This window comes from Phascolarctos cinereus, unplaced genomic scaffold (genome assembly GCF_003287225.1).
Source record: "Phascolarctos cinereus isolate Bilbo 61053 unplaced genomic scaffold, phaCin_HiC Scaffold_3;HRSCAF=262, whole genome shotgun sequence".
In the NCBI taxonomy this organism is placed as follows: domain Eukaryota; kingdom Metazoa; phylum Chordata; class Mammalia; order Diprotodontia; family Phascolarctidae; genus Phascolarctos; species Phascolarctos cinereus.
In genome coordinates this window covers 38,357,767-38,385,253 of record NW_027555736.1, presented here as the reverse complement: position 1 = coordinate 38,385,253, position 27,487 = coordinate 38,357,767, and the positions used below count along the sequence as shown (strand labels likewise).

Sequence of the window (27,487 nt, the reverse complement as noted above, 5' to 3'; positions counted from 1 at the left end):
AGGACCCATTTGTATCACTTTACTGATACTAGGATTGTAATGTATGTCGCAAGCACAAAAATTCCTAAGTATGTCTCAATGAGTTAAAGGATAAGAGAACTGTTTGCAAAAGATCAGAATTCCATTCAATTGTTCTATTGTACTGTGAGGAATAATTTCATCAATGAATTGAAATCCCTTATTAATTACATGTCAGTGGTACAAATGTGAATTCCTACATTCTTCCTACAAATGTCCCAGGCTACCTCACTACCTCAAATCACCTTTTTGTGCCTTCTTCTGCCACACTAGTATGTATCTCATCTCCTAGAAAAGGGGATAATAAAGTTCATCCCAAATCCCAGGGTGTCTGTCCATAGCAGACTTCATCACTATGCACAGAACAATTCAGAGAGAAGTTAATAATACATCTGGTATGGCATGGAACTCATAGGAAGACAGGATACATTCCCTCTAGAAGATTTCTTCGTAAAATCATAAGATATTTAGGGTTTTCTTATAAACCTGTAAAGGCCATCCCCAGGCAAACTTCTCCTCAGGATATTGGATGGCAGGATTTCTTTTGAAACAATCCCATTATTTGATGATTCTCAGTTCCAAGCACACTGATAAATGCTAGGGAGACAAAGAAATGCAAATACACTGTCCTTCACTGAGCCTTCTCTTGTCCCTGTTCCTGTCCCCTTTTTCCCTCTCTCTCTTTCCCTCTCTGTCCCTGAGTGACAGTGACTCAGCAGAGGGAAGAGATATTTGTGGCAAGGAAGTTAGCTATTTTACATCTCAGTAGTGCAGATTGGGATGGGAAACCTTGATGCAGACCATGACATTCGTTCTGGCTGCAAAGGGTCTGTGCTCTGATGCCCTCAGCTACACAGCATTTGATGTGGACAAAGAACCTGATTGCAGGAACCAATCTCAAAGGGGCTATTGGATTTTTCTTTCCCAGTGTTATCTCAATAAACTGTTAGTAGCTCCCTCATTATTCTAGACCAGAATTTTGGAAACGCTTTCGATCCAGAAAAGAAAAGCAATAAATCCAAAGTCTCAATTCTTTCGTCCCTCTTGTCAATGTTTCAGCTACTGATCAATACATGGTTTCTGGATGGTCTAGGAGTGGAGGAAGAAGGTGAGCACGACCAGGGAGACCTGAAGATAGGATCAAAGGTCAGAACTTCTCTGGGAGAAGTCTCAAATCAAGTCAATACCCCAGACGTCAAGGGCATGTTCAATATGGCAGAGCCTTAAATTATTTTTCCAGTAAAATTTCAATATTTAGCTAGTGCCACAGGGGATAGAAAACTGGGCCTAGAGTCAGGAAGGCCTGAGTTCAAATTTGGCCTCAGATACTCATTAGTTATGTGATTCTGGGAAAGTCACTTAACCTCTGTCTGCCTTAGTTTCTTCAAATATAAAATAAGGAAAACAATAATATCTGCTTTCAAGGGTTATTGTGGGGACAAAGTGAGATAATATTTTTAAAGCTCTTAACACAGTTCCTAGCACATAGTAGGTGCTATATAAATGCTTATCCTTTCCTGCTTCTCTTCCCTCAGCTTGATTCGGATTCCAGATTCTTAGAATATGAAGAGCATAGATTTGTAGGATTATAGAGGCAGGAATTGAAAGGACATCAGATGTTTTCTAATCCAATACCCTCCCTTCATGGAAGATGAAGCTCGGTGAGGTTCATTGACTTGCCCAAGTGGCAGAGACAAGTATCCATACCATCTCCTCTGACTTCAACTCTAGTGTTCCTTCTACTATTTCTCATATCACACTCCCCTAGTTCTTCTGATAAGAATACAAAGGAAGTAGAACTTCATCATAACTATGTAGGAGCAGAATTCTCCCTTAACTTTGCAATAAAAGGGAGCTAAAAAATGACCCAAAAGGATGCTTGGGGATCAACAATATACCACCTCTGACAACAAATGTTTGTGGACACATAGATACCCATGTAAATGCTTCTAAAGGCACCATACCGCATGGAGCACTGGACCTGGAGTCAAGAAGTCAGGATACAAATCTGGGCTCAGATACTTACTAGCTGTGTGACCCTGGGCAAGCCACTTAACCTCCATCTGCTACAATTTTATCATCTATAAAACGGTGATAAAAATAGCATCTACATCACAGGGCTGTTGGGAATATCAAATGAGATATTTGTAAAGTGCTTTACCAACCTTAAAATGCTAGGTATTGTTGTTACTGTTGTATATGTTTCTCTACATATAAATCCACATATGCACATATACATATATGTCGGTATTTCTATATGCATATGCAAGTATACCTACATTGCAGAATCACACACTTTTAGAGTTGGAAAAGAATTCAAAGGCCAGATAGTCCATGCCATACCTAAAAAGGAATCTCAACAAAAACACAACAAAAATATGTTCTAGCCTCCACTTGTAGACTTTCATGTGAGAAAATCTATTACTTTAAGGCAGCCCAACCTTCTTATGCCGAGATCTAATTGTTGGCACTGTTCTGTCTATGACATCAAACTTAATTTTTTTTTTCTCTTTACAACTTGCATCCATTTCCTCTGTTTCTGCCCTCTGGAGCCAGACTGATCAAGTCAAATCTGCTTTCAAAAACTTCAAAAGCACTACATAGTCCCTCCATATGTTTCCTCTTTTCCATGTTTGACCACCTCAGTTCCTTTAGCTCATCATCAAATGGCATGATGGATGTCCTCCTCTAGAAATTAAAACACCGATCAATGCTCTTTGCAGAAATGTGGTTCCTAAAAGAGACTGGGATTCTCTGGATGTAGTATCATCATTACAGAAGATGATTACTTCCCTAGTACTGGACATAAGCCATCATTTATGATGCCACAGATCACATTGGCCCTTATAATGGTCATATCTTCCTGTTGAGCCATTGGCTTTATAATAAACTTCACTAAAATCCCTAGAAGTGAGAAGGCTTGCACTGATAAAATCATGGCATTATTGAAATTACAAAACTCTACTCTATACATTTCATAGACCTCTCTCCAACTAAAAAATGCTTTCATTTACATTATCTCAGACCACTCTCAATACAACCCTGATTAAACAGATATTTATATAGGTGGTATAGAACTAGAGATGCATTCAAATATAAATATACATAGTACACATGCACACATACATATGTGTATATATACTCATATGAACATGCATACATATGCATGTACAAATACAAATGTGTACATGTATATGTAGGCATATAACAGCAAAATACTTAAATTTTATTGATAAGAAAAGCGAGGCTCAGAGAAGTCAAATAACTTGCATAAAGTCAAATAGCAAAACTAAGAGTTAATCATAGAGGGGAAGATGGCTAAATAATACAGGAAATAATGGGCTCTTCAAAATTATCCCACAAGCAAATTAAAATGTCACCTCAAAGTGAACTTTGAGTGCTGAAATAATTAAGTCTGGGTAAGGCAGTTGTGCTCCTAACAGGACTTAAGAGGATCTCAGAAAAGACTTGATCTCCCAGTGGCCTGATTGAAGTTCTGAATGCCTCTAGGCAGACTCTGCAGAATCAAAAAACAACAGCCTGGGGACAGCTGGGTTGGGAGCTAGGCTTTAAGCTTCAGGAACTTTCCCCCCATTGATAATGTGGGGGTCTGACAGCTGAGCAGGAGAAGATTGATGGCCCCTCTGCTGTCATAGCACCTGTGGTCCCAGGCTGTAGCAGTGGGTGAGGAGAAGCAAGCACACTCCTGGTGAATGTGGTAGCAGAGGAGTGGAAACCCTACTGGCTATGGGCATTTGCAGGAGAGCAGAGTCCTTGGTTTTGCTTTCAGGGTGGAGGGGGTGAACTGAGATTTGGAGCTGGGACAGACTGCAGGGAATAAGAACATTTGCAGTGGTGATAAAGATGGGGGCCCTAGTTATGGCTCAGGGATGGAGAGGAGTGCCTGAAGTTAGGACCACAGACAGACCTCGGGAAACAACAGCACAAAAAACCTGATGTCTGTGGCAACATCTCCCACACCTAGGGAGCACAACTTGACTATAATAATAAGCAACTGAAAAAACAACAATAATGTTTAAGCAAAGCAGAAAGAAACCAATCATAGACAGCTGCTATGGAGAGAGAGATCTGGGTTCATACTTAAAAGAAGAAAGGTGAGTTTAAAAAAGTTACTCCTACTTCAAAGAAAAATGTTAAATAGATAAGCCAAAAAAGAATTATTGAAAGAACTTAAAAGGGACTTTAAAAAAATCAAATAAGAGAAGTTGAGGAAATACTTTTTTAAATATTAGAAAAATATTAGAAAAAAGAACAATCCAAGAAAATCAAGAAAATTCTGAAAAGAAAGTCAACCAACTGGAAAAAAAAAGATTTCCAAAAAGCTAAGGAAGAAAATAACTCCTGAAAAACTAGAATTGGACAAAGGGAAGCTAATGGCATTATAAGTCACCAAGAAATAATAAAACAAAAACAAAAGAATGAAAAATAGAAGAGAAGGTGAAGCTTCTGGTTAGAAAAAAAACAATTGATCTGAAAAACAGATTAACGAGAAACAATATAAAACTGGTTGACATATCTGAAAGTTACCATTAAAAAAATCTAGATTTGCTATTACAAGAAATTACTGAGAAAAATTGCACTGAAGTTCTAGAATGAGAGGGTAAAATAGAAAGTTAAAAAAAAATCAATTACTACCTGAAAGAAATCCCAAGATGAAAACTCATAGAAACATTATAGCTAAGTTTCAAAGATCCCAGGTTAAGAAGAAAATATTACAAGCAACAAGAAAAAACAAAATTTAAATACTGTGGAGCTATGCTCAGGATAACAAAAGAACTAGCAGCTTATACATTAAAAGATTGAAGGGCTTAGAATTTTATAATTCAAAGAGCAAAGGAGCTAGGTCTGCAATCAAGAATAACTTACCCAGCAAATCTGAGTATAATCCTGAATGAAAAGAAAAAATGGACATTTAGTGAATTTTAAAAATCAGATGTTTATGATAAAAAGACCAGAACTCAATGGATATTTTTGACATATAAGATCCAGGAGAAACATAAGGTAAACATTAAAGACCATTTAAAAAATATTTATATAAGGGACTCAATAAGGTAAAATTGTTTATTTCTTATGTGGGAAAATGTTATCTGCACTCTTAAGAATGTTATCATAATTTGGGTAGTTTGAAAAAGCATGCATAGGTAGAAAGCTTGGTCTTGAGTTGAATATAAGCAGTTGAGCCTAAAAAGTAAAATCAGTTATGGAGAAGTAAAAATGGAGCAAATATCTCAAATAAATGAGACATGGGTGGAGAATTGTTACAATGGAAACAGGTAGAGGTGGAGGGCTGGTAGTCCTGGAACCTTACTTTTGTTATAACTGTGTGAAATAAGGAGTAACATACACATCTGGAAGGGTATAAAAGTTTCTAAATTTATAAAGAAATGGGAGGATAGGGGAGAGGATAATGAAGAGATTCTTAGAAGGGTGTGTAGATCAAGGAATAAGAGGGTAAAGGGAGAAGATTAAGGAGGGATTCTTTAAAAGGGTGTAGATTAGGGAAGTAGTGACTAGAAATCAGACTGTGGAGAGAGATGGGGTAAAAAGAGCGTGAGAAAAATAATAGTGAGGAAAAGCAGGATGGAAAGAAATATGCGACTAGCAATGATAACTTTGAATATGAATGACATGAACTCACCCATAAAACAAATGGATAGCAGAATGGATTAAAATTTAGAATCTGACTGTATGTTGTTTACAAGAAACATATTTTAAAATGAGATAACACACAGTTAAAATAAAGGGCTAAAGTAGAATTTCTTATCTTTCAGCTGAGGGGAAAAAGCAAGAGTAGCAATTATCTCAGACAAAGTTAAAGTTAAAATAGACTTAATTAAAAGAGATAAATAAGGAAAATGTGTTATGATGAAAAGGTACCATAGACAATGAAGTAACATAAATACAGGACCTATATGTTCTTAGTGCTATAACATCTAAATTTAAAAAAAAAAAAAGAAAAGTTAAATGAATTGCTGGTGGAAATAGTAATACTTTAATAGTTGAGGTCTTTAACTTTCCCCTCTCATAATGAGATAAATCTAACCAAAAATAAAATAAACAAGAAATAAGGTAAGGAGGTGAATAGATTTTTTTTTTGAGGCAACTGGAGTTAAGTGACTTATCCTACTCACACAGCTATAAATTTGAACTCAGGTCCTCCTGACTCCAAGTCTGGTGCTCTATTCACTGTGCCACCTAGCTGCCCTGAATAGAATTTTAGACAAGCTAGATATGATAGATATCTGGAGAGAACTGAATGGGAATAGAAAGGAATGTACCTTTTTTCTCAGTGGTAAATGGTATCTTTACAAAAATTACACATATATTAGGGCATAAAAACTTTACAGTTAAATGTAGAAAAGTAGAGATATTAAATGTATCCTCTTTGGATCACAATTCAATAAAAATTATATTCAGTAAGAGACTACAAAAACACAGATTAAAAGCTAAGTGGAGACTAAATGATCTAATCTTAAAGAATGGCTTGGTTAAAGAACAAATCCTGGAAACAATCAATAAGTACATTACAGAGAATGACAGTAATGAGACAACATATCAAAACCTAAAGGATGCAGCAAAAGCAGTAATCAGAGGAAAACATATCTCTAATGCTTATGTTAATAAAATAGAGAAAGAGCAGACCAATGAATTGGGAAAGCAATTAAAAAAAACCTAGAAAAAGACCAAATTTAAAATCCCCAATTCAACATCAAATTGAAAATCCTAAAAATGAAAGGTGACATTAACAAAATTGAGTATAAAGAACCATTGAATTAAAAAATAAAACTAGGAGTTAGGATTATTTAAAAAATAGCTAACCATTGATTAATATGATTTTTAAAAAGAGAGAGGAAAACCAGATCACTAGTATTAAAAATGACAAGGATGAATATACCACTAATGAAGATGAAATCAAAGCAGTTATAAGGAGTTATTTTGCCCAATCATATGCCAATAAATTTAATAATTTAAGTTAGATGGAAGAATATCTACAAAAATATAAACTGCCTAGATTAATAGAAAAGGAAATAGAATATATAGGAAAAGAAATTGAATGAGGTATAAATGAACTTCCTAAGAAAAATCAGGACCAGATGAATTTACAAGTGAATTCTACCAAATCTTTAAAGACCAACTAATTTCAATATTAAATAAATTATTTGGAATAATGGGTAAAGAAGGAGTCCTATCAAACTGTTTTCATATAACAAATATGATACTAATACCTAAACCAGGAAGAGCAAAAACAGAGGAAGAAAATTATAAAACAATTTCATTAATGAATATGAATATAAAATCCTAAATAAAATACTAACTTGGAGACTACAATAATATATTACAAAGATTATATATACCAAGTGATATTATATATCAAGATTATATATACCAAGTGGGATTTATACCAGGAATGCAAGGGTGGTTTAACATAAGCAACACCATTAAAAAATTCTATTTTATAAATAATAAAAGTAACAAAATTCATGATTATATCAATAGATGAATAAAAAGCTTGATAAAATACAATACTCATTCCTATTAAAAGAACTCAAAAACATGGGTATAAATGATTTTTTCTTTAAAATGAATAGAAGCAACTACTCAAAATCGGCAGCAAATAGTACTTGTAATGCGGATAAGCTAGAAGATTTCCCAATAAGATCAGGAGTGAAACAAGGATATCCATTCTCCCCAATATTATTTAATATTGCATTAGAACTGCTAGCAATAGCAATAAGAGAAGAAGAAACTGAAGAAATCAGAAGAGACAATGATGTAATGAAGCTGTGTCTTTTTGAAGACAATATGATGATATACTTGAAAAATCCTAGATTCAACTAAAATGTTAGTGAAAACAATAATTTTGGAGAAGTAGCAGGATGTAAAATAAACCCACATAAATCATCAGCATTTCTATATATCACCAATAAAACCATGCAAGAAGAGGTAGTAAGAGATACCACATTGAAAATAATGGTAGACTCTATAAAATACCTGAGAGTATACTAGTAAAACAAATGCAGGAACTACATTAACATAATTACAAAATGCTTTTTATACAAATAAATTCAGATTCAAATAATTGGAAAAATATTCATTGTTCATGCATAAGCAGAGCAATATAATAAAAATGGCAATTTTACCTAAATTAATCTATTTATTCAATGCCATCTCTATTAAATTAGCAAAAAAAAAATTCTGAGCTAAAAATATAATAACAAAATTCATTTGGAAGAACAAAAAGTCAATAATATCAAAGGAATTAATGAATAAAATGTAAAGGAAGGAATTTAGCATTATCAAATCTTAACTATACTATAAGGCAGTAATTATCAAAACTCTCTGGTACTGGCTAAGAAATAGAAAGAATCGGTGGAACTGAGTAGGCATACAATATACAGTAGCAAAGGATTACTGTAACCTTGTGTTTGAGAAATATAAAGTTATAAGCTTTGGGAATAAGAATTCATTATCTGTTAAAAATTGTTTGGAAAGCCAGAAAGCAGTCTGTCAGAAATTGAGCATAGGCTAATATGTTACACTATTTACCAATATCAGGTCAAAAGGGACATATGATCTAGATATAAAGGGGGATAGCATAAGAAAATCAGAAAAATATGTCATATATTTCCTATCAGATTGAGGGATAGGAGAACAATTTATGAATAAACAAGAGAGAGAAAGCACTATGAGGTGTAAAATGGATAATGCCAGTTATGTTCAATTAAAAAGGTTTTCTACGAATAAAACTAATGTAGCCAAGAGTAGAAGGAAAACAAAAAGAAGAAAAATAGAAAATTGGGAGAAAAACTTACGGACAGTTTCTCAGATAATGTTTTAATATCCCAAGTATATAAAGAACATTGTCAGTTACACTGCCTGACCTGCCCTATAGATACTGTTGGGTCTGCAGTTGGTAGAGATTGCTGGCCCCTCATGAACAAAACATTTTTTGGGGGGTGGGGCTGATACTCAAAGGACATTTTGTCAAGTATGGAAAGAGAAGCAAGTAATAGGAGGAAACTGAATGTGTACTCTTAGCAATCTTAGCTGATTCAACTTAAGATAGTCATGAGCAAAAATTTTATAGATAATTGATGGGTTTATTTCTTTAGACTATCAAATATACCAGAGCCATATAGAGTCATTCAAAAGACCAGTTGCTATTCACGTTTGAAAGTTTATCACTGGGGGATATTCTCTGTTCCCCCAAAGCCTATCATTCTGGACCCCAATATAGGGGTTGATTTTGAGGAACCACTTGCAGGTGCTAGATTTATGTCACATTCAGTGAGAAGAAAAAATATTCCATTCAAATTAAAAAATAAATAGAAGCCCATTCCTCATTCCCCCAATGGTCTCTGACATTTGCAACATTCACAGTGCCCCATGTTTGAGAGAAAGAAGTATTTGTCCCTCTTCCCCCGAGCTGTGATTTCTCTCTGTTTGCCAGGCAGAGGTACATGACTCAGTCTATAAGAAATAAGTGATGCAGATAAGGTTGATAAATGGGACTTGAGGAAACCTTTGGCCCAGAGAATTCCAGCCTCTACATCCGCCAGCTCCAGACCATTTCCTTTGTACCTAAGTGTGTCAATTTTGACTTCTACTTGTACTTGTGGACAAGATTTTGTTTATGGGATCGATGAATTTACGGACACATACACCAATTTTTGACAGCTGACCTGTCAAGATCAGTGCCTGAAAAACTAATTTCCAGCACGGTTAAACAAAATGCGAGCTGCTGTGATTTGATAAGACCATTACAGTTTTCATTCACACTGGAAATCTGCTCTATGCCTACCAGAAATGTGGAGCCAGAGGTTATAATACAATCATCACTTGAGAGAAGATATACGACTTCTAAATCTGATTATGACAAACGAGTCTTCTTAGGATCAACCAGTTGTAGAATGAATTTGAAAAACCACTGGGCTTTAGAAAATATATTTTCTAAGTCAATCTGGGGTAGTAGTGCTATTCAACATAGTGTGCATGCATGCATGCGTGTTTGTATGTTTGTGCGTGTGTGTATGTGTGCACGCAATATGTGGTGATTCAGGACTTTGGGGGCATTTTCTTTAATAAATTCCTTGTTATAAAAATTACAGAATAGCCCTAGTTCAGAAAACAATCTGAGTTATATGTAAGGTTATAGGCATGCCTTAAAATAGCATTCCTCTTTATAAAACAGGACGCCAATTGGTCTGTACTCTACCTCAGAGTGAGAACATCCTTGATCCCTGACATAAAAACACTTGTCTATTCCTCTGAAAGTTTAGAGGCTTGACTGCTACTTTTTATAGGAGAATAAGGTAGTGGTGGCAGCTTTCTTATTGGCTTCTTAAAAGAAAGTCTGAGGTATAGTGAGATTGATAAAAATGGTAGATCAAGGCATCAGAGAAAAGAATAGACAATGCTTATGAAAGAAGAGTAGTCCATGGTTTGGAAGAGGATTGATTAAGTAGTTTTTTTCAGAAATTTGATTAATAGAAGCCTTGGCCAAAGGTTCTCATCAGCAGAATGTGAAATAAACAGTGATCAGCATTGACCAAATGGAGACAGTGTGTTTTAAGCAATGCCTAGCTGACAGAGATCAGTAAACAATGGCCCAGTTAAGTTTGACAGCTCTTCAATGCACAGTCCTCCCCTACGCCACACCAAATGATAGCAATAGCAATATCATTTTGGAGGCTTTCACTGTAAAATACAAGCTCTAGCAGGTCCAACCCAACTATAAAGATTTTGAGTATAGGCCCAAGTTGGACTAAATATCTGTCATCCAAGGACCAGCCTACCTAAGTTCACAGTCACTTAGCCAGAGACAGTTAGGTACATGCTGATGACAACATTTGACTTTTGTCCGAAAGGCCATCAGTTAAGAAATAGAGAGGCTACAATCTACATTAGTTACAGTAATGATGAGATATACGAAATCATACATCCTTTAAGTACAGGAATAATAAAGCCTCTCTTAACTTGTGAATCATTTTTTACCCGTTTTTATTTTATTAAAGAATGCTGTCACCTGTTTCCATTATAGATCATGATATTGGCCCAACAACATAAACACTGACTCAAATCAGCTTGAATCTGGAACTTTGGCCAACAGAGTCTAGCCAACAATAGATATTGAGAGCCAAGTTCCAAAACCATTTATTTGCCAAATAATATCTCAATTGATCCCCCACTAACACCTTTCCCCAATGCCTAATGAAGAGCTGACCGCAGTATTCCTGAATGCTTTAACAGTATGACACAAGTTTTGACAGATTTTTTTAAGCCAAAACACTTCAAGTCTGGGTCTAGAGATGGAATGCATGTACTTATATATGTAATATGCATATATGTGTATTATGTTACATATAAATATGAGTATATGAGAGAAAGAAAGAGAGAGAGAGAGAGAAAGAGAGAGAGAGAGAGAGAAAGAGAAGAGAGAGAGAGAGAGAGAGAGAGAGAGAGAGAGAGAGAGAGAGAGAGAGAGAGAGGAGAGAGAGAGAGAGAGAGAGAGATCATGTATAAGATATAGAGAAGGTGCCACCTTTCATTGTTCCCTCATCCAGGCAATCAATGAAATAAAAAACCCAATCTCTCTTCTCTGTGCTTTTGCACTGGCTGTTCTCCATTTGTAGAATGTTCTATTTTCTCATCCTCGATTCCTTCAAGGTACAGTCTTTTCCTCTGTCCTGGAGGATTTTCTTGGTCCTGCAGCTATTTTCCCACTCAGAATACCATCCATCTGCTCTATATACATCTTAGATGTCCCTAGCTATTTATATGTTTTCTATCACATTAGAATTGAGAATGAATGCTCCTTGAGGTGAGGAATTGTTTTTAAAACCTTCCTTTGTATCTCCCGTGCTTAGCATGATGCTCGGCACATTGTAGGCATATATTAAATATTTGTTGACTGACTTTCCACATTCATAAATCCATCCTTCCATAATATTTATATTTATATGGAGAGACTTATCACTAAAGCATTGATACCAAAATGTGATACTTTTTTGGGGGAGAGGGAATGTCTTGAAAAATCTTAAGGATTACAATCTACATCTGGGAGGCAATATGCATACTGATGAAATGATATGAATTATTCAAGACACCAAAGTAAAGTCTAACTGGATTAAGGTACAGACTTAGTATCCAATCATTAATGAAAGTGTATCTACCAAGAGCTGGGATCCCTGTTAGTTGCTCAAGCAATCTCCCACTCATGTTTCATAAAATATTAAATGACCATATTCACCAGTAACACTAAAAGAGCTGACTGTGTAACTATTTGAAAAGAAGAAGGATTAAGGCATAGATCTGATGCATATGCATTTGGTTCACATGTACTTGGGAGAAGAAGCAAATATGTTGGAGAACAGTTACAAAATCCAAAAAGATCTTGAACAGTGGTTGGATAGCAGCAGATTGTGTGGTATGAGTGAAAAGAGTCAAGGACTTGGAGTTAAAGGATCTGCACGACTGCTCCAGTATCTTTGCCAAGGAAACCCCAAATGGGGTCATGAAGAATCAGACATAACTTTAAAAAATGACTGAACAATCACCACAAAAATGCAAATCTCAGCTCTGCTATTTATGATCTGTGTGACCTTGGGCAAGTTAATTAACCTCTCTGGGCCTCAAGATTCTTCATCTGTAAAAGTGAAGGGGTTAGACTAGATGATCTGTAAGTCACTTTTCTACTGAAAATCTATGGTCCTATAAAACATTTTGTATTAACAATGAAATTCAATAGGTAAAAATACAAGGTCCACACAGAGGTTTAAAATATGGATGGCATAAGTACAAGATGAAAAAAGACACGGATGGTCAAAAATTCATGAGAAAACCATTTTGGAGTTTTAGTGGATTGCAAGCTCAATGTGAGTTAACCGAAAAACAGGCAGTGTCCTCCCCACCCCAATTCCCCAGGCAGGGGAAGCTAATACCTTCTGAGGCTGCATTTATAGAAATATGGTGTCTAGAATAAGGTAGAACTAGGAAGAAAATGGTCTGTCTGCACTCTGCTCAGATATCAGGAGTAATAAGTGCCCTTTGAAGTTCCATGTTTCAGGAAGGACATTTATAACACAGAGCAAATGAAGAGGAGGACAAACAGGATAGTGAGTTAACTAAAAGGAGTGCCACGTGAAGGTACTAGATGGGTTTAGTCTGGGAAAGGATGACTAAAAGGGAATGCGATAGCTGCCAATCCCTAGAATCCGTCTCCTAGGATGAAAATTTCACTCTAATTTCACTCTAAAGGACTAGAAATTCACTCCCTGATCAAACTCAATTTTCTAAGCTGGGCTTCATATCTCAGGATGAATAAGCTTCCCTCCCTCTACGGAGATTTATTTACTCCTGTTGGAAAGAGTGTGATTTGGACGTTTTTTCCCCTTGTATTTCTTGAGGCTGATTGAAAACATTAAAACTTTCAGTCATGAAACTGAAGTGTTAATGACTCTAATGATTCAAAGAGACTATGAATAAATACTATGCACCATAAACAGCAAATGGACTATTAAAAAGAGGCTGGATATTGATTCTGTGTGAAGATTTCTGCAGGAAAACCCACGTTTGCTTTGCCCAATACCTATTTAAAATGTCATCTGTAATTATTCCCATAGAAAAGAAGGTATAGCATATGTTGCGGTCATGTTGCATCTATATTAGTCAGTGAGTGTTACAGGCTATGGGTTAGTCAACCCTAAGAGACCTCTTTGGGTCACTATGGGTTAAGCTCTACCGGAAAGCTACCAGAAAAGTTTATTTTTATGTGTGTGTGTAGGGTGGATTAAGGGCATTTTCAGTCTATTTAATGAACTTTTGTGTAGAATTTGATATCTCCCATGTGGATGATGTAGACCCTCATAAAGTATCCCACTGAGAGTATAAATGACATTGGATTAAGTCTCAATAACTAGTACTTCTCCAGGATGAATTGGCTGGTTGGGAGTCATCTTTTGTTGCTTCATAGATAATAGGTTTCAATGATCGGGCTGCCCTCAAGATGAAATCAGTTTCTTGGGAAGACAGAAACTTGAACTAGCACATAAAAGCAAAATTTATGGAGGACTTTCTCTCTCTCTCTCTCTCTCTCTCTCTCTCTCTCTCTCTCTCTCTCTCTCTCTCTCTCTCTCTCTCTCTTCTCTCTCTCTCTGTCAAATATGTCCTCAGACACTTACAAGCTGTGTGACTCTGAGCAAGTCATTTAACCATGTTTGCCTTAGTTTCTCATCTATAAAATGAGCTCCAGAAGAAAATGGCAAACCACTCCAATGTCTTTGCCAAGAAAATTCAAATAGGGTCATACAGAGTTGGACACAACTGAAGAGTAACAATATCAATCCAATTGGAAAAGGTAGTTGAGTTTCTAACAGCCCTAAGGGCATTATGAATTTACACTGCTGAAGAGCACTTCCATACAGGGAGTTCTCCACACTAATAAGATCATGAATGGCACACCTCTTCCCACTCCACCAAAATAAAAGAAAAATTATTATTTAGGGCCCGAGGAATCAGTCGAAAATACATGCACGGAGACAATCTGAAAATCAGCTTAAACAGTATTACTTATCTGTGCTCAATGCAGAATAACTGATGTTCTAAATCAAAGTGGTGCCTAAATATACAGATACTATAAAGATACATACAACTCCAATTACAATTGCAGCTAGCTAATAATACCAGAAAAGGCATGCAACTGTCATTTAGTGTGGACATCACAGCTGTCTTAGAGTCAAAGGAAAAGTGCAAGTCTCAGGAGACTTACTGGCATCTAGAATTATAAGATTAGCCATGGCTACAACAGAATAATGGAATGGACTGCCTCTGGAATTAGTAAATTCCCTGTCACTAGAGACATTAAGTAGAGGATAGAGGACTATTTGCTTGGAGAGATATCTATGGAATCCATTATTTAGGTTGGTGTCAGACTAGATAAGCCTTGAGGTCCCATCCAAATCTAAGATTTCATGACTCTGTAATGCCAAGAGCCATTTCATTTTGCTATATCATGGATATAGCATCAGTGACAGGCCAGTTCCAAGCCCCATCACACACACACACACACACACACACACACACACACACACACACACATATACACACATGTCCATTGACCCATACCTACTCATCAGGTCCCTAGTTCCACTTACCTTCCAGAAATAGCTTCATCCTAAACCCAGGGCCATTTTATGAGCTTGAACATGAGAAACAACACAAACTGGATTTCCCAAGAGTATCTATTTGTGAACCCTAGAATTGATACTAGACCAAGAAATTCACAGTCCCAAAATGTAGTCTCTTGGCACTCCAAACTCATTTAGCCACTGGAAAAGTTCTGGAAAACATAACTTCTATTTTTAATATCTCAGATATAGTCTGACCCTCTGTAGCAGCTAAGAGTTATCTCTGTGGCTAGTTCAATGGATTATAGATGTAATACTGAGAGGGCCCTTAGTTGTAATCTTGTCCAGTCCCTTAATTTGACAGATGAGTAAATTGAAGGACAACAGATAAATTAACTTGCCCAAGGCCAGCCACGCAACAATTTACAAAGCTGAGATTCAAATCCAAGTTCTCTAAATATGAATGTATTTATTTACTCTTTGTTTATAATTATGTACATAATAATAAATAAATATATAATTTATTTCTATATATATATATATATATATATATGAAAGAACAGATGTGTATATAATAAATATATAGAAGAGCATCTATCTATCTGAAAACTTCATTTAATTGCTGTCACTGGAATTTTGCACAATTCTCTCAGAACTGCCCACTCAAGCATATTGAACATAGCTTTTGCTACTCTTAGCTCCATAAAGAACACCATCAAGCTCTTCAATATGTCCCATTCTGTCCTAAAAATGGCATAGGCCAATAGATCTGCCATCCATCAATGCTTATTCTCTTCGAAACATACATACACACAAATTAAAATTTCAATAATAGATTAAGCTAATCTCAAAAAACTAAACAATCAAAGCTGGTTCATCAAGACTGAAGGTGAGGGATGACCTACATTAGACTTTCCTATGCTCATTCCAGCCATAGAAATGGATAATATTTTCTTCAGAATCAACATACCTCACAGACATAGAGACAAGCAGCCACATTTGTTTTGTTTTGTTTTCTCCAGATAAGAAGACGTCATATGACGATAACCCATGTCAACTCTGTGCCATCAAATACTTTTCTGTTCCCATATTGCACCTGTATATGTTTGTTTCTTGGACCCAGTGTCTTAGAAAATCCCCTCCTCTGACAGTCCTTAAGTGGCAGATATAGGCTCACACCAAGTCTATCTGCTTATGTGTATCATTTCTCAAACATGTATGCATCCTCATTGTAAGGAGAAAAGGGTACAGAAGGAAAGCACGGGAAGATGTGCATTACTCACATCTATCCCCATCTGAGAAATCTACCCAAGTAAACATCCCGTCTCTATCCAGGGAATATAAACATGTAGCCATCATGCCTTCACCTCTGAGCAGGATAGATTGCTTCAATTAGTCTCACTGTATGAAGGCAGAGAGACAATAATAGGCTGATGACATTGAAACAGGAGTAAACTGAATGGGGAGATTGGCTGCCCAGACAGCAGAGATACCAAGTACGATGCAGCACTTAATGAAACAATCATAATAATGGCAAAGGCAGTCTGAAGAAGGAACATTATGCCTCCCTGGTTAATTGGATATTATATTAGGAAAGTGCCTCACTGCTGTTCACAAACTTGTACATCACACGTCTGCGATACTGAAAGAGGACAGAGCTGAGGACAAAGTTAAAGAGCGGCATGTTAGACTCTCCCATAGAAATGAATTCAAGGGAAAGCTAGGTGGTGAGGTGGATAGAGCGCCAGCCCTGGAGTCAGGAGGACCTGAGTTCAAATTTGACCTCAGACACATAACACTCACTAGCTGTGTGACCTTGAGCAAGTCACTTAGCCCAATTGCCTCACCAAAAAAAAAAAAAAGAATTCAACATATTTAGCCCTCTAACCCCTCATTTTACCAGTAAAATGGAAAAATGAATGGCATTAGCATCCTTCACTACCCACCCACTTTATATCAGCCACTCTTTAATGGGTGGACCCCATAAGTCTCTGAATGATGAAATATTGGGATTATTATTAAAAAGACCTTAGGTGGGCAACTACTCTAATCTGCACAGGTATAGTAATTAACTCTTCAAAATGTCTAAGAAGTGGTCATCCATCCAGCCTTTGCTTAAAAAAACAAAAAACAAAATAACAACAACAAAGTGAGAGGATGTCCCACCACAGGCAGCACATTATGCTTGGGTATAGCTTCAGCTATTAGAAAGCATTTTCTCACATCAAATCTATTCTGTCCGGCAGCTAAGTGGTGCAGTAGATAGAGTGCCGGCCCTGGATTCAGAATGACCTAAGTTCAAATCTGGCCTCAGTCACATAACACTTACTAGCTGTGTGACCCTAGGCAAGTCACTTAATCCCATTGCCTAGCCCCCCCAAAACAAACAAACAAACAAACAAAATAAACCTATTCTGTCCCTTTTTTATGGTGTGAAAAAGAAAATAAAAGTCTGATCCCCTAACCACATTAGAGACCTTTGGATTCTTGAAGACAATTCATGTGTCCCACTCTAAAGTTTCTTTCTTCTCCAGCCAATGCATACCCAGCTCCGCCAATCAACCTTGTAGAGCATGTCCTTGGGGAACCCTGCCTGCCTGCTCACTTTCCCTTTTATACTTTCTAGCTTGTCAAAGTGCTTCCTAAAATACGGTTCTGAGAATTGAATCTAAAATTTCCTATATGGTAATGACCAAGATAACATACAAAGAGACAATCACTTCTTTCAATCTAGATACCCTAACTCTACCAATTTAGCTTAGTAACAGCATTTATATTTTCAACTTTCGTGTTACACTACAAGGCCATTTTGAGATTCTAATCCACCAAAACCCCCCAATTTTTACCCACATGTTCAATATCAGGCTTAATAATTCTTTGAGAAATACAAGGGAAAAAATGAATCCAGCCTTTAAGTATGTTACAGTTGAGAGTCAAGAGGAGAAAATGAAAGTCAGAGAGAGACAGACAATAAATAGATGTGAAAAAAAATATATAAATCATTACTTGTTCCACATAAGACTATTCGTAATTACTTAAGAAATTGGTTTCATATAGCTTATTCCCACCCTCCCCACTGGCCTTTCATCAGAATTAAGCACTGGGCTGTGATTTGGGCATAAGGAATGAACTCCCAAGTCCAGAATACCCTCAGCATTTCACCAGGTTCCTCACTGACAAGCCAGAGAGATACAAGCAACAGGAATACCCTGCTCTAACTGCCTTGTTGCTTCCTACAGTGCAGAAATGACCATCATTTAGTTCAGACTATTCTTATATACAGAGTTACACACATACATGCACTATACACATATATATGCATTCCTATTATGCATATGTATATATACATATATAATGTATGTGTGTGTGTGTGTGTGTGTGTGTGTGTGTGTATAAACAATTCCTTAAGTTATCCTGCTCATCTCCCTGATACTGCAACTTTGGACCTTACCCTTAGGTTCCCAGCTTTGATGATGAGATTTTTCTTTATGTATTTATATATATTCCTGCCTATCTTACTGCTCAGTATTTGTGGGAGAGAAAGAAGAAAATTACTCATTTCGCACCCAAAGTAGAACCTTAAAGGAAAGGAGGTAAAAGAGGAAAGTTGGAGAAAAGAAAAAGGAAAGATCAAGAGAAAGAATAAATAGAGTAAAGAGAGAAGAAAAAAAAGGTGAATTAGAGGCAAGAGAAAGAAAGAGGGGAAAGGAAAATGAGGGCAAGTGAGGTTTGGGGGAGAGGTGTGTTGGAAGGAAGGAGGGGAGAGAGGAAAAAACGTATCTGTTGCCCAACTGTTTGAGAGATAGAACAAGGTGGCGGAATTTATTCCTAACATTGCTCTGGTGGCCAGTGAAAAAGCAATACAAGTCCCCAAAGGACGCAGAGAAAAATCTATAAGGGCTGCTAGAAGAACAACATGAACAAAGATCTCTTGCATGGAGGTGTTACTGTCAGGTGGAATCACAAGTCCACCTCTCCTTTCCTTTGCAGGTGCATTGCCCGTCTGGTACAAGTGAACAACAGGCCCAGCCAATGATCCAAAGTGAAAAAGTGAACAATACAAGATGCCTACCTTGTCATGCATCATAAAAACATTTTTGAAAGTGAAACTTCAATTTGAATTTCAGCTCCTATGAAGGTATGGATTATGACTTATATGTTAATATCTGTGACAGTGCAGAGTAGACCGCCTGATGAGCAGTAGATGTCTCTTTATTAATTAAATTATTTTTAAAGTAATGGTCAATTTCGTATGACAAGCCCACATTATAGCCCCAGTTCAACTCTTCCCCTGGCAATAAGTAACCACTGGGCCCTAAAGGGTTCCATTTTTGTCTGCCCTTTTTGGGGGATCAGTGACAGATGGATACATTGTTGTATATTAAATAATTCTACCCACTTCCTTCACTTTCAGTTATATCTATGCACAAGGAATCATGGAGAATTATCTGTTTCCCTGATATTCTCCCAATAATTACCCTATCTACAGGATCTCTAAGATGTTCTTAGATCGTCTGTTCTCATTATGAATGGCAGCAATGGAAATGGCTCCCCCAAATTTCGAACTGGAATCCTTTGGGGGAGTAAAATGGTAATTTGAATAGGAGGGTAGGAAGGAAACTTTTTTTTTCTCCAATGCATAATGAGGTCTTGAAGGCACAAATTAAATGCAGACAATATTATTAAAAAAAGCATGAATGCTCATCTGCAATAATGATGTGCATTTAATGGTTTTAATTTACAAGGAAAACTATTTTTGAAACTACTTTGAGGAATGCATTTTCCCTTTGGTTTTATGTATCTCAAATTCAGTCCCATGGGCGAGTATTACAGTGTCACAGCCTGCACACCAGGCTAATTAGTGGTCATTTTTTAAAATACTTGAAATAGCCAAAGTTCCTCCATTAAAGTCCTCCTTCTATGCCTTCTATGGGCCCTAGAATTCCTGAAGGATATTCCAACAAACTGCAAGCTCTGATGTGTCCTAATGAGCTACAGAACCACCAAAAACGATCGAGCAATGAAATGTGAATGCATTACATGGAAGAACCACCCTAACAAGCCACAGAAAGGCTCATGAATAGATGGTTGATCGCCAGACAGTGAATGAAGCCATGGAAAGTCAAAAGAGTTTTCCTGTGGATCTGTGCTGATCTGTGCTGGTAGAAGGATGCATCACACCACTGACATCAGGGTTCTTGGGGTTTTTGAAGTATCAACATCTAGCTAAAAATATTTCCATCTCTGCTTTAAAGCTTCATTCACAGATAATAATCATTAAACCTATTCAGGAAAATGTTGAACGTGTTCTGTGAAGTTGTCCAAACTACAGAATATGGGGACCTGTTCCTGAGCCTACCCATTTCCATAGCAGAAACAAATGAACAAGAACAAAACATAACATAACAACCCTCATAACCTACAAATTAGGGTGCAAGTCAGATTTTGTAAAGCTTTAAAATTATTGCAAGACACGGCAGGGAGAGTCATCAATTGCTGCGCAGAGAAGAAATGTCTGTCAGGGAAGTGGATTCAAATTACAAGGAATTTCCTACTAGCATACATGGCAAAATTTGAAAGCAAAGAGGAGAGCAGTTAGGCTAAATCACAAGCTCTTTTTAGCTGGCTTTGAAAATAGGATAGGGCCGCTTGTTTTCAGGAGAGAATAGAGGTTTGCTCATCTGCTGTTAACTTTAGGAGGGGTGACAAGAAAGGAAATGTTGGCTGGTATTGGTAATACAGGACAGGAATCCTAAATCTAGACCTGAATGTGGGGAAAGAGAGAAATTATACATGACTGTTAAGTTTATCTGGTACTGTATGTCAGGACAAGGAGATGGCAGACACTTTCTTCTCTATCTACACAAAAGTTTCCCTGCCTACAGCTCCAATGTCCAGAACCAATCTTTCCCCTTCTAAAGTGGCTCCAATATCCAATATGCCTAAATCTTTCAGAGAAGAAAGGATAGGCTTTTTACCTATAGGAAAAATCAACCTTTGGCCTTGATCTCAACTAATTTTCACAAAAAAACAAACAAACAAACAAAACCTCAAGAGTGAAGAAATGCAAGAATGATTGACACAATGTCAAGAGATTTATAACAAGATTAGTGTATTGAATAGACTGTAGCTAAAGTATTTATAGAATATGGACAACAGTAACAGGATGAGAAAGTATCAAAGAGTCACAATCAGAACCATTGGAGACATTATGGACGTTGATAAGATCAGAGATCTATGGAATGATTGAAAAAAAGGAATGTTACTTGGAATTGGTTGTTCTCCCATAGCAGAAGTAACCGTGCATGATATTTTGCATATTTGACAGGTCCTTATGTAGAAAAGTCTGTACTCATTCTGTTTGGCCCCAGGAGACAGAGCTAGGAGTGATGAATAATGGTTGCGAAGAGTCAGATAGCAAATCCAAGCAAGGAAAACTTCCTCACAATTAAATCTATTCAGAAATGAAATGAGTTGCCTCAAAAGTTAATATCTGCCACTAGAGACATCAATAGGAAAATAAATGGCTAATTATTGCAGATATTGTATAAGATACCCTTCTTCAGAAATGATTAGCATCTTTGAGGAGATCCTTTCCCACTCTGAGTTTCTGAGATTAACTTAGCTAAATTAAGTCTCATTGTACCAGCTTATAATTAAATGAGTTCAAGTGAATGGTTCTGGTCAGTTAGCTTATGACGTGATGATTAGCTCTATCTCCCAATACCAGCATTCATGAAATGACTTCACTGTGTTGTAAATTTCAGGACAGAAGAATTACAACAATGGTAGATGAGGCCTAGAAAAACTCACCAAGGAAGAAGAGTTGTTTGTTATCTGATATGTCTGCAGTTCTCCCCTTGAGACCAGCTGCTAAAAGTGCAATGTAGATTCTACATTCTTTCTCCTAACTTACTGACTAATTCAAACACAGTCATAACTGTTCATTCTCCAATTATATAAGTAGTGTTAAGTTGCCCAGTGCTGATTCATGCTTCTCCTAAATGACATGCTCAGTTAATGTGATTCAGATAAATAGCATTCTACAGGATCTGAATGAACTAAGTCACCATCAGCTGTTTCCTTTACTTGTATACACTGTGCATAGGCCCCCCACAAGGCATATACCTCAACTAGAACCAACATCCTGACTCACTCTAAGAATCATTAAAAAGTAAACACTCAAGAGAATGATATCTCAGGGTAGCTGTCAACTAATGTACTTTCTAGGTTCTCCCAATCTTTCCCTGCCCTCACTTCACATCCTCATGTCTACCATGTATACAGCCTCCCTATTTTCTCTGAAATAAGGCTCATTTCTGTCATTACCATCATCACACAGTAGAAACCTGCCTATTTTCTGGTACTCCTAAAGACCTCAATGTAATTAGAACTGACTACTCTTCTCCACAGAAGATCTTGTATCAGTAAGAACTATAGGAAGAACTTTCCAGTAAATACTGCCCCTTTTCATCTATCCCAAGTAAATTTCAACTTTTACCACATCTTTTCACCAGGTTCTTTTGATACAATCCAATCTACAAAGACACTTTTGAATTTTAATTCTTTGACTTAGTATGTGATATTGTAAATCTAAAGTTGGACAGGATATTAGGAATAATCTAGTATAGACCTCTTGTTTTCACATTGGGGTCCATGGAGGTAAAGAGACTTGTCCAATGTCACATAGAAAGTAAGAAGTAGAGAAAAGATTCAAACACAGACTGTGGGACTCGAAGGCCAGCACTATTTCTACTGTAATATACTGTTGTCTTCTATATCTTCATTCAATAATGATAAAACTGTTGAATAATGCAAGGTTGATTATTAAAAAAAAAACACTCAAGCAGGCAATGATTGATTCATTGACACTCATTGGGAACGTTTATTCTGCTGAGCCAAAAATTCACTTAAAACTACTAACATTCCACTCAAATTTCTTAATCTTATCCAAGATTGGTATTTTATGGAAATTGGGGGAGAACAGAGTTTAGTGGTTGATATTTTTGTGGGTAGAAGCTCAAATTTTCTTCACCCAAAGATCTTGTTGCTTTGGGGATGAACCCACTTTGGAAAGGGCAAAGTATTTCAGTGCTGTCCTTGGAGGGATAGGAAGTAAAACTTCTGAAGCATAGAGAAAGAGGTTTGGTAGATCATTGTCTTGACAAAAGTGACTCCATTTTGGTCATATTGAATAGTCAATGTCCAATTTTCCCTTTTATACATTCTCAAGGTCCACCAACACATCTTGTTCCTGCACCCCACCCCATACAGCCAGTAACAAATTGGCAAACCTCCATTTCCTCCTTGAAGAACAACTGGGGTGCTGGGGAGGGGGTATGTGGCTTTCCTTCTGACTTGAGACTGTAACTTTTTACCAAACTTCTCTCTCTCTATTAGAATGTCAACTACTTGGAAGATAGTTTGCCTGGTTTTCCAATTTGTATCCTCTGTAATTAACATAGTGTTAGCATATTGGAAAAAAATGCTTTTTTATTCATCCATCCACTCACTCCTCCAGTCATTTATTCCAAGGATTTTATAAAAAAAAAATAGTCAGATGCTTTAGCCAAACTGAGACAGAGTTTATCCCCAGAATTCCTTGAATGAAGAAATCTAGATGTTCTTATCATTTAAGAAACTGAGGTAACTTGACATAAGTTAGTGATGCCATGCTAGTTCCATGTATGTTCTTTCCTTAATCCTAAGAAGCCATATGTTTAGTAAGTCCCAGATTCTTTAGCCATTTTTTTTTCTTGTGAAGTTCTTTCCTCTATCACACATTGGTCCCTGATATGCAGGAAAGAAAAATAATAATAATAATTGTCCATGTCTGCAGTCAGCAGTGGAGAAAAACCTGCCTGACATACACATGGCTAAACAGTCTGCCTGTAGATCTGTAGCAAAGCTCTTAGTTGTCATTCATTTCCCCAAATTTATGGAGTAGCTTGGAAATTCAATGACATGTAGCTAGAAAAATACAGAAAATAGTATTTGCTCACATAAATGTTCCTCTCTTCCCTTGCTTATCATTCCTCTTTCCCTAATTTCACTCCCTTCACTCCCTTCTACTTCCTCCCTTCAGTTCCTTTTTGGTATTCATGTTTACAGAGTATGCCGATACTCAATTTCATCCTCTTGCTCCCCTTATGCTCTGCATCTCTCTCTCTGTCTTTATCTAAAAAGGAAAAAAAATGAGATCAGCTCCAAGTCCCTTTAAAAAAAAAATCACCCAATTCTTCTCCGAGTCTTTGGGCCTGTCAATAATGCATGAACCCGTGGTCTCTGATCTCTTGGCCCCTTCTTTCCCTTTCATTCAATCAATGGGTCATCTGTCCCTGCCCTTCATTGCCCCTTGTCCTTCTTTCCCCCTTTGCTGATCTGACTCCTTACTTCCCTGCCAAGCTAACCTGGCATCCCCTCTGCTCTTTCCCCTTAGTCCTCTCCTGTCCCCTCTTTCTTTGCTGTCGAAAATCAACCTCCATCCTCCCAATGCTTCCAGGTTTTTCCTGTCAGTCTCCCTTGTTTTCAACTGTTTTTTCTCCCTAACATCTGCTAATAATAAAAAAAAAATGAAAAATGGCAGCTTATATTTCTAGATCCTTTACCTTTTAGAAAACACCTTCCCTAAAACAAACCTGTGAGATCACAGTGTAAATATTGTTACCTATTTTACAGGTTAATGATAACAATAGTTAACGTTTACATAGGGTTTTCTGTTCAAGGCACTGTGCTAAGTACTTCACAGTTATTTTGATCTTCACAACAGCCCTGGGAGGTAGTTGCTGTTATTATTATTCATATTTTACAGTTGCGGAAATTGAGGCAAATAGACATTAAGGAATTTGCTCAAGATCACTCAGCTAGTTAGTGTCTGAGGCTGGATTTGAACTCAGGTCTTCTTGACTCCAGGCTTGGTGCCCTATCCACTGTACCACCTGAAGTGGTTGACCAAGGTTACTTAAATAGTGAGTGGCAGAGCTAGCAGTCAACCACACAGTTTCAAACTCCCAACCCAGTGCTCTTCTGGCTGCACTGCATAACTTCCCTGTGCTGTCTGGCCACAAGTTGTAATCCAGACCTAAATGCCTTCCCCAAATAGAAATTCATGATAGTAATGAGCTGGCCTCCCTAGAGGTCCCTAAGATTCTAGAGTATTGGCTAACTCCTGACAGCCTCCCCCAACACATCATTATTTATTTGCTGGCTGAAGAAACTGAGGCAGTGTGCCTACAGTACCTTACTCCCAGGGTTTGTCTGTCCTAAAGAATCTACCAAATCCCTATTCCACCCTCCCACACAATCCAAAATTATTTATTCACTTCAGCGGAGGTGGGAATGCCACGACAGGAGAAAAGAAAAGAAATGCTTGAGGCAGGGAAAATTTTGTTATTAGCCTGCATGAGAGGGGGAAAAAATAAAGCAAAGCATGTTCAATTCTATTATGTTGATTATGTTGACAATGTTGAAAAGTCTCTCTGAATATCCAAAGCATCTGCTTCGTTTGCCAAATGCTCCCCTCCCACCCACCCCACCCACAGAACCCTCAATTAACTAAGCCTGGTATTAAGTTGTACTCAATTCCAACATGGGCAATTTGCCACCATGCTCCCCAAACTAGTTCCCCGCTCTGGCCCATTTCCCCACTGTCTTTTGAGCATGCATGCTGATGCTGATGCCGTGTGTGAGGATGATAATTAAATTTGGGCATAATTACTTTTCCAAATGATCACTGACACTCTATTGTTCAGAAAGAATTAATCCTCAGAGCCTTCCAAGTGCATTCTAGTTCCTGGTTCTAAATGAGATTTCAAAGAATGTAATTTATAATAACCAAAATCCCTGATGGACACTTTAATATAGTTTTTCTTTGTTAGAGTCATTTGCTGGTAAAAAATCTGCTGGAATTAGAATCCTCCTGAGGTGATGAGTTACCTGTAACACCCATGCCACCGGAAGCCAAGTTGAAATTTAATAAGCATTCTTAGTGATAAAGGATTGTGAACCTCCACCAAACCTTTACAGATATAGGGAGAGTCTCAAAGCGATTTTGTCCTTCCATTTCAATGTCTCACTTAGGCCTGTCACTCTTGCTTCATGTTCAAAATTTTCCTTGTATCTAAGATCCATTAATGAGGAAAGGCCCCCAGATTTGGAGTCAGAAGACCTGGGTTCAAATCCTGGCACAACAACTTTTTGGCAGGGCGACCTTGAACAAATCACCACCTCTTTGCAAGGCTCATTTTCCTTATCTGTAAAATTAGGATAATGATATTCATACCGCTTACCTCTCTGGGATGGTGGGAAACTCAAATGTGATAATATACATAAAGCAATTATGAAACGGAAAGCACTATGTACTTGCCAGCTCTCATTATAGTTATATAGGATACAGGCTAGGTATGTGTGTGTGTATTATAGATTATATTTAATCGGTCCTATTTCTCTGCATCTATATTTCTCTCTATCTCTCACTCTATCTATATCTATCTACCTATATCTGTATCTGTATATATGTATTTGCCTATTGGTCCTTTCTCCAAACCATCCTTTCTCTAAATTAACTATATTTGAAAATCTTTGGATTTAACACCTTTGAATACATACATACACACATATATACATACATATGTGTGCAAATACATATGCATATATGGATATGCACATATACCTGTCTGTGTGTATATTATCATATATATCATATATGTGTGTTTAATGTATACTTAATTTTTGTTGCAAACCAATTTTAAGGTATATGTATGTGTATATATATATATATATATATATATATATATATATATATATATAGTATTGTTAAATATTTTGGTGTTAAATAAAGCCATATTTGAAAAGTTTGGGATTTAATACCTTTGAATATATGCATACATGTGTGTGCATATCCATATACATACATGTGTATGTGTATTGTACATATCTGCATGTTTTCAAACATGTTAAATCCAAAGATTTTCAAATATGGTTTGCACATATGTATGCACATGTATGTGTGTACATCCCATATACATGCATGTATAAGGATGCATTCAAAGGTGGTAAACACAAAGCTTATAAAATAGGGTTATAATTTTCATATATGTATATATATATGTTATGTTTATATATGTGTGTGTGTATATATATATATATATATACACACACACACACACATGCTTGTATGCTTGTATTATAAAAAGCTATACTTTTATGTATCTTTATCTGACAGTCTGTAAGATTTTACTGATTCTAATTTGGGCTTTTGTTACCAAACAACACACAATATGGGATTATAGATTTAGAGCTAAACAGAACCTCCAGGGTCAACT

General features: G+C 36.8%; 1 protein-coding gene across 3 annotated transcripts in view; it reads right to left on the bottom strand.

The window, feature by feature from the left end:
• GRID1 (glutamate ionotropic receptor delta type subunit 1) overlaps nucleotides 1–27,487 on the bottom strand; it is a 1,087,219-nt gene that overhangs the window by 125,551 nt on the left and 934,181 nt on the right. The gene's annotated exons all lie outside the window — the stretch shown is intronic.